Source organism: Polypterus senegalus, chromosome 1 (genome assembly GCF_016835505.1).
Source record: "Polypterus senegalus isolate Bchr_013 chromosome 1, ASM1683550v1, whole genome shotgun sequence".
Taxonomy (NCBI): Eukaryota; Metazoa; Chordata; class Cladistia; order Polypteriformes; family Polypteridae; genus Polypterus; species Polypterus senegalus.
In genome coordinates, this window is record NC_053154.1 from 168,608,764 (window position 1) to 168,618,084 (window position 9,321).

A 9,321-nucleotide genomic window follows, 5' to 3' on the forward strand; every position below is an offset into this window, starting at 1 on the left:
GAGTCATGATGATTGCAACTAATCAACCATGCTAGGTGGGAGGGGGATTACATTTATTTTCATGCACTATGACCGCATCTGTCATTGGTTCCTATGAGGGTAGGTTTTAGCCCACTGCGAACAAGTTTCAGAATAAATCGCTTTAGAGAATGAATGAATGAATGAATGAATGAAAAGTATAATGCAGTAGCAACACAGACATTAAACTCAAGATCAGACATGTAACCTTCACATAAACTTCACTGAGACTGTGGTTGATGGACCGGTCCCATATATCCTCTCTAAGGGAATCAGTCCATCCCAGGTAGTCATCTGAAAGACCTCCTCACTTGTGTACCCTTCCATTGAAGACAGCCACCACAGGTTCATCCTCACACCTATCTATCTATCAATCTATCTATCTATGTAGATTGAGAAACTATTCAGACCCCTTCACTTATTGCACACTCTGTTATGTTTCAACCTATGTTCCTCCCTGGCTGTTGTTCAAGTCCTAGTTTCATTTGTTTTATTTCATTTTGTAATTATTTATTTATGTTAATGTTACTCATCTTAACAATTATTTGCATTGTTCCTTTTATCTTTAATTCTTTGTTATGTGCCTTGTATTTTATGAATGGTTCCCCAGGTGACAAGGCCACTTGCTCACCACTGCCAAGAACTTCCCTAAGCCCTACAAAGGGTTTCCCACAGTACTTGGCTGATTTATCTTGATTATGCTTTCAAGAATGGAATGAAATGTCCAAATCTAGGTATTCAAAGCCTTTAGAAACTTACTCAAGAAGACTCAAAGCTGTATATTTTGTCAAAGAAGCTTCTGCAGACTACTTGAATTAGAGGGACTGAATACTTAATGAATGAAAAATTACAGTTTTCTTTCTGAAAGCATGGTTTCTATTTGTCATTATGGGTTATTGAGGGTAGATTCGTGTTCAAAAATTGCAACTTTTTCCATTTAGAATACCTACAACACCAAAAGAGCAGAGAGTGAAGGGGTCAGAATACTTTTTGAAACCTCTATATAAAAATTGTTAAACATGTGTGCCTAGGGAATGTTTTATAGGCTCTGACCACTAAAAGACAAAGGGGGGTGAGTAATAATGTAACACAGTCAATAATATCATTTCATGTTTTGCTTTTAAAGTGGAGGAGGACCCTTTTGACTAACAGTGATGTAATTTCCACCTAATTACTGGAGGTCCTGCCCGTTCCTGTCTGGTCACTATCTAAACAACCTAGCCAACAGAAGTTGGCATTCATTGATGGCTAAATCTAAAACTAATTTGGCTACTAGAGCAAAGTATTGTGAATGTGAACTTGCAGCCCTGTTGGACTCACTGTTGAAATGCAGTTTTTTTCTACTCGTGGTATTAAATGAGGGGTTGGGTTGTTCCAGCTTGGACCCCAACACTTTATCTGCCATTTTCTTGTTTTGTTGCAACATACAAGTCAACTAGCAAAATAACCGCGCTTCGCAGTGGAGAAGTAGTGTGTTAAAGAAGTAATGAAAAAGAAAAGGAAACATTTTGAAAATAACGTAACATGATTGTCAATGTAATTGTTTTTTCACTGTTGTGAGTGATGAGTGTTGCTGTCATATATATATATATATATATATATATATATATATATATATATATATATACACTCACCTAAAGGATTATTAGGAACACCATACTAATACGATGTTTGACCCCCTTTCGCCTTCAGAACTGCCTTAATTCTACGTGGCATTGATTCAACAAGGTGATGAAAGCATTCTTTAGAAATGTTGGCCCATATTGATAGGATAGCATCTTGCAGTTGATGGAGATTTGTGGGATGCACATCCAGGGCACGAAGCTCCCGTCCACCACATCCCAAAGATGCTCTATTGGGTTGAGATCTGGTGACTGTGGGGGCCATTTTAGTACAGTGAACTCATTGTCATGTTCAAGAAACCAATTGAGCTTTGTGACATGGTGCATTATCCTGCTGGAAGTAGCCATCAGAGGATAAGTACATAGTGGTCATGAAGGGATGGACATGGTCAGAAACAATGCTCAGGTAGCCCGTGGCATTTAAACGATGCCCAATTGGCACTAAGGGGCCTAAAGTGTGCCAAGAAAACATCCCCCACACCATTACACCACCACCACCAGCCTGCAAAGTGGTAACAAGGCATGATGGATCCATGTTCTCATTCTGTTTACGCCAAATTCTGAATCTACCATTTGAATGTCTCAACAGAAATCGAGACTCATCAGACCAGGCAACATTTTTCCAGTCTTCAACTGTCCAATTTTGGTGAGCTTGTGCAAATTGTAGCCTCTTTTTCCATTTGTAGTGGAAATGAATGGTACCCGGTGGGGTCTTCTGCTGTTGTAGCCCATCCGCCTCAAGGTTGTGCGTGTTGTGGCTTCACAAATGCTTTGCTGCATACCTCAGTTGTAACGAGTGGTTATTTCAGTCAAAGTTGCTCTTCTATCAGCTTGAATCAGTCAGCCCATTCTCCTCTGACCTCTAGCATCAACAAGGCATTTTCGCCCACAGGACTGCCGCATACTGATGTTTTTCCCTTTTCACACCATTCTTTGTAAACCCTAGAAATGGTTGTGCGTGAAAATCCCAGTAACTGAGCAGATTGTGAAATACTCAGACCGGCCCGTCTGGCACCAACAACCATGCCACGCTCAAAATTGCTTAAATCACCATTCTTTCTCATTGTGACATTCAGTTTGGAGTTCAGGAGATTGTCTTGACCAGGACCACACCCCTAAATGCATTGAAGCAACTGCCGTGTGATTGGTTGATTAGATAATTGCATTAATGAGAAATTGAACAGGTGTTCCTAATAATCCTATACATATATACACATACATATACATATCTACATATACACACATACATATACATACACACACATACAGTGGTGTGAAAAACTCTTTGCCCCCTTCCTGATTTCTTATTCTTTTGCATGTTTGTCACGCAAAATGTTTCTGATCATCAAACACATTTAACCATTAGTCAAATATAACACAGGTAAACACAAAATGCAGTTTTTAAATGATGGTTTTCATTATTTAGGGAGAAAAAATCCAAACCTACATGGCCCTGTGTGAAAAAGTAATTGCCCCCTTGTTAAAAAATAACCTAACTGTAGTGTATCACACCTGAGTTCAATTTCCGTAGCCACCCCCAGGCCTGATTACTGCCACACCTGTTTCAATCAAGAAATCACTTAAATAGGAGCTGCCTGACACAGAGAAGTAGACCAAAAGCACCTCAAAAGCTAGACATCATGCCAAGATCCAAAGAAATTCAGGAACAAATGAGAACAGAAGTAATTGAGATCTATCAGTCTGTTTAAGGTTATAAAGCCATTTCTAAAGCTTTGGGACTCGAGCGAACCACAGTGAGAGCCATTATCCACAAATGGCAAAAACATGGAACAGTGGTGAACCTTCCCAGGAGTGGCCGGCCGACCAAAATTACCCCAAGAGCGCAGAGACGACTCATCCGAGAGGTCACAAAAGACCCCAGGACAATGTCTAAAGAACTGCAGGCCTCACTTGCCTCAATTAAGGTCAGTGTTCACGACTCCACCATAAGAAAGAGACTGGGCAAAAACGGCCTGCATGGCAGATTTCCAAGACGCAAACCACTGTTAAGCAAAAGAACATTAGGGCTCGTCTCAATTTTGCTAAGAAACATCTTAATGATTGCCAAGACTTTTGGGAAAATACCTTGTGGACTGATGAGACAAAAGTTGAACTTTTTGGAAGGCAAATGTCCGTTACATCTGGCGTAAAAGAACACAGAATTTCAGAAAAAGAACATCATACCAACAGTAAAATATGGTGGTGGTAGTGTGATGGTCTGGGGTTGTTTTGCTACTTCAGGACCTGGAAGGCTTGCTGTGATAGATGGAACCATGAATTCTACTGTCTACCAAAAAATCCTGAAGGAGAATGTCCAGCCATCTGTTCACAACTCAAGCTGAAGCGATCTTGGGTGCTGCAACAGGACAATGACCCAAAACACACCAGCAAATCCACCTCTGAATGGCTGAAGAAAACCAAAATAAAGACTTTGGAGTGGCCTAGTCAAAGTCCTGACCTGAATCCAATTGAGATGCTATGGCATGACCTTAAAAAGGCGGTTCATGCTAGAAAACCCTCAAATAAAGCTGAATTACAACAATTCTGCAAAGATGAGTGGGCCAAAATTCCTCCAGAGCACTGTAAAAGACTCATTTCAAGTTATCGCAAACGCTTGATTGCAGTTATTGCTGCTAAGGGTGGCCCAACCAGTTATTAGGTTCAGGGGGCAATTACATTTTCACACAGAGCCATGTAGGTTTGGATTTTTTCTCCCTAAATAATAAAACCATCATTCAAAACTGCATTTTGTGTTTACTTGTGTTATATTTGACTAATGGTTAAATGTGTTTGATGATCAGAAACATTTTGTGTGACAAACATGCAAAAGAATAAGAAATCAGGAAGGGGGAAAATAGTTTTTCACACCACTGTATATACACTTAAATACATATATATATATATATATATACATACAGACACACACATATATAAACATATATACATATACATACATATCTACATATATACATACACACACATATATATATATATATATATATATATATATATATATATACACATACATACACTCTTTGGGGTGCGAGCAACTGTTGCTGGGGGTGGCAGAATCCATCAAGGAAGAAAAATGAAAAACATTATTTGTACAAAATCTTAATTTATTTATCCATTCCTAAATAATTAAATGGGCAGGCTATTTTGTATCAGTGCAATACGCTGTTTGTTAAAACGGATGACTCCCGCTCTTACGTGCAAGCTGGATATTATGAACTATCATATCTGTTCAAGTTCTATTTAAATTTTAAATAGAAGGAATTTTATTTAGTCGACAGAAATATCTTTGGTAGGAATGTAAGTTAAATGTAGGCATCATTGCATAAATTTTTCTTCACCATACAAATGTAAAGAGTAAATTCGCCTTACATTCCAACCAAAGATATTTGTGTCGACTAAATCAGGGGTGTCAAACTCAATTGCACAGGGGGCCAAAATCCAAAACACACTTTAGGTCGTGGGCTGAACAGGATAAACATTTATTGAACACACTAAAACTAAACTTTTAAAACTTTAAAACTTTTAAAACTTAACTTTTTTGAACATAAATATGAATAAAACAGACAGGAATATTATTCGAATAAATCAACTCAAACCTTAAATAACTTATAATATTTTGCTCTCCATAAAATATATCCTGTCTAAATTATACAAGTTAGAAATAAAGTAAACGTTAAAAGAACAAACATTCAAATTTCTTTACTCTTATGTAATTTTATATAAAAAATAAACTTAAATTTTAAATATCCCAAAAGATTTTGCTCTCCATAAAAATATATCCTGTCAAAATTATACAAATTCAAATATGAACATGCTGCATAACAAAACCTGGAAATATAAATAAAATTTGTTTTTTTCAGCAATAACAAATCAAATCATTCAGTTGTCTTTGCTCATATGTCATTTTATCAGAGCTGGACGCCTGGCATCTTTTTTTGGCCACAAGTTCGTTTTGTTTGGTGTGAGGTTCTGTGTTGTGGAGATTCTCAGGATGGACTGCAGGTGCTCATCAGTGAGGCGACTCCTGTGTGCTGTTTTGTTAGTCTTCATCACTGAGAAGAGCTTCTCACACAGATATGTGCTACCAAACATGCACAAGGTTCGAGCCGCATGTAGACGGAGCTGGAGCATTTTGCGGAATGGAGTGAATAAACTGTGCGGCCCTGCAGTATCGTACTTTGCCTTCAGTGTGCCATTACACTGCAGCTCAATCACCTCCATCTGAATCTGCACAGGTGCAGTTTCCACATCGACGCAAATGGGTTGCAAAACAACTCAAAATTCTTTTTTTGTTCTTCAAAGTCACCAAAGCGCCGTGGCAACTCAGTGCGCAGTGCGCTCAGTTTATCAGCAAAGTGCGTATTTGGGAACACCGTTGTGCCGACTTGGTTCAACATTACTTGGCAACAGGGAAAGTGGGGCAAGTTGCACTGGTGCATTTGTGTCTCCCATAAAAGCAGCTTCACTTGAAATCACTTTGTGATTTTGCACGGGTAAAAACGTCTGCTGAAGTGTCAGATTCTTCTTTAACTCTTCTGCTTTCTGTATCTTCTGCATTGCATTCAGGTCTTTCAGGTTATCCTGATGTTTTGTCTCATAGTGCCGTCTTAGATTAAATTCTGTAATTACAGCCACATTAGCTCCACAAATGAGACACACGGGTTTACCGGCAATGTCAGTAAACATATACTCAGCCTCCCATCGGTTTTTAAAGGCTCTATTTTCAGAATCAACTTTTCTCTTGGCATCGTGTGGGCTAGCTTTGCAATAACTTGCAGCATCATAAGCTAGACTTGATTAACGCGGTAAGTGTTCGGCAAGGCAGCTGAAGCGCTGCATTATGGGATCTGTAGTTTATTGTGTTACCAGCGCTTCATATCCCCGGGCCATTAATAACAATAATATATAAAATGATCTCGCAGGCCGGATATAATTACAGCCGGGCGGATGTGGCCCGAGGGCCTTGAGTTTGACACATATGGACTAAATAGAACTTGAAAAGATATATTTTTTTCGAATGTGATCGCAATTCAGATCGATTTGATGCGCACTACATCAAGCCCGCGTGCTATTGTGGTTTTGCCTGCGTGCCTCAATAAGTCACCCTCCCCTCGCTCTTACTTTTTACCGTTCATCTAATGAATACACTGAGTATGGCTTTACCAAAACAATTATTGATGGCGAATCGATTATTCATAAAGCTTCAATTGGTGATCTGTTTTTCTGTGTTAACCTCATATTTTTTCATACTTCTTCTCAAACCAAGGGTGTGCGAGGGTAAAATGAATCGGGAATGCTGATCAATGTAATCGGTGTACCATGAAATCATGCATTGACAGAAGTTCCCTTTGCTTGTATTGCAAAGTGTGATTAAATGCGTGATTTTTAACGCTTATGGAGCATATGCATAGAAGCTTCTCAGCTGTGCTTGTGCTAAGAAAAGGAAAGATTTTAAAAATAACGTAACACGATTGTCAATGTAACCTTTTGTAAGTAGTGCCTGGAGGATTCAGTGTGGAGAAACTGTAGAGACAGCGTGTGTATTAACTTGTGGATTTTTCTGTGAGTATTTGGTGGCAGCGTCACAAAGTTGCTTCCGTAACACTGCGCGTTAGCTGTGGAGCTCAGCTCAGAGCGAAATGAGGTGAATGGGAGGGGAGATGATGACGTGACTCCCCACCGCCTTAACTGTCAATCCCCACAAACACAGTCTCTCGGAATTTGCATAAGCACAGCCCTTCACCTGCAATTTTAACTTAGTTACAAAGTGATCAAAACTCTCGTTTATATCCTGCGTCCTCTCATTAAACTTGTATCCCGCATTGCTTGTGGGCATGACAAACGCCAGCGGCAGCCTGTCTACGAACTTAATTTAAACTTTAGGTTTACACCTTGCTTTCTTTCCGAAGTAGCAGCACTCATGAATATAGTTGTATATGTCACTCGCTCGCTTTTTACTGTTTCGCTGCCTTCTCGATTATATAATGCATGTTTTCTTCAGCGCTTTTAGGAGCTCTTCCTGGTTTTCTACGCACTGCGTTGACAGTCAGTTCACGTGATTACGTGGGAGGCGTGATGATGTCACACGAAACTCCGCCCCCACTGCTTTTGAGCTCAACTCAATTACAATAAATGGAGAAAAATAGCTTTCAGTTATGACCATTATGCGTAGAATTTCAAAATGAAACCTGCCCAACTTTTGTAAGTAAGCTGTAAGGAATGAGCCTGCCAAATTTCAGCCTTCTACCTACACGGGAACTTGGAGAATTAGTGATGAGTCAGTGAGTGAGTCAGTCAGTCAGTGAGTGAGTGAGTCAGTCAGTCAGTCAGTCAGTGAGGGCTTTGCCTTTTATTAGTATAGATATCTGTATGTCCAGAAGTTACTTTCTATTGGGTGTATTCATTGCTAAAATTCATGATACACCATCTATTGAAATGTATTGTGTAATGCATGTAGTAATAATATATGTAACATTTTATTCCAATAGATGGTGCATTGCAAGCCTTTCCACTACTGTTAAGACTCCTATAACAAACGTGATATAATTAAAGCAATAGATAAACTAATACTATGACTTAATAAAGGACGATTTAAAGAGAAAATATTTGGGAAATACAAAAGAACCATAGACGGAGTACTAATCTCCTTTGAGAGTGTTAAACATTCAAGTGATCTGCTTTCAATAATATAGCAAAATGAGATCAAGACAACATCATGTAAATAAATAACAGTTTCCGTTAATTGCTATAAACAGGGAACTGTGGATTCCCAGGGCACAAGTTTGAGACCCTGAGAGTCATACCATCAGCTAATTTCTTCTGTGTGACAAACAATAGGCTGTGGTGTGATTAGTACTTCCTATTTAAATCTTTTTATTTCTGTATTAGGTTATAGTGTTAGATTTATACACCATCTGTTAGAAACCCCTTGAAAAGAATCATTGAGTGAGTGTGTCACGAGCCATGTCATAGGCTGAATTTATTTCAATCAAATGATGTATCTGCACTTCAATTTAATTGCTAGACCAATAGGCTACGATTTATCATGGACTGGTGCAGATAGTTATTAAAAAACCCTTATTGTCATGACATGGGCATCCTCTATCATTTGACCACTGCATTACAGTGGGACAAATTCACTTGCACTACCAGTTTTAGCTAAATGATGATCACAGCCAGGGTTGCTGGTCTGGCTCAAGTTTGTCTTTTGTTTGCTTAATTCTTTTGTTATTGTTTGAATATAATTTTTCATGTTATTAATTATGTTTTGTGTTTTCTTTGAATGCATACCATCTTAATAGGTTTTATTAATATCGTGTTTATTAACTACTTTTTCATTTTGTGTTAAGTTACTATTGGATGGTTTATTTTTACTTATCCACCCTGTCTGTTTAAAGTGGATGCCAAGAAAATGGGACCACCTGATTGTGCAGACTGTGGGACTGTTCCAGCAGTATAAATGGCATTCTGGTTTTGACTTTTGATATTTCAATTAATATTTCTTGGTTTTGACCCCTGCTGTCTGAATTTTGTTTCCTGGATTTGTTTTCCTTAGGGTTTGCCTTTTCACTCTTGTCTATTTTTGTGCACATTCAGAGACTTTTATTATTTTAAATCCTCAGCACCATTTTGGGCCTGTGTAGGCCAAAGCCCACCTGTGAGCTTT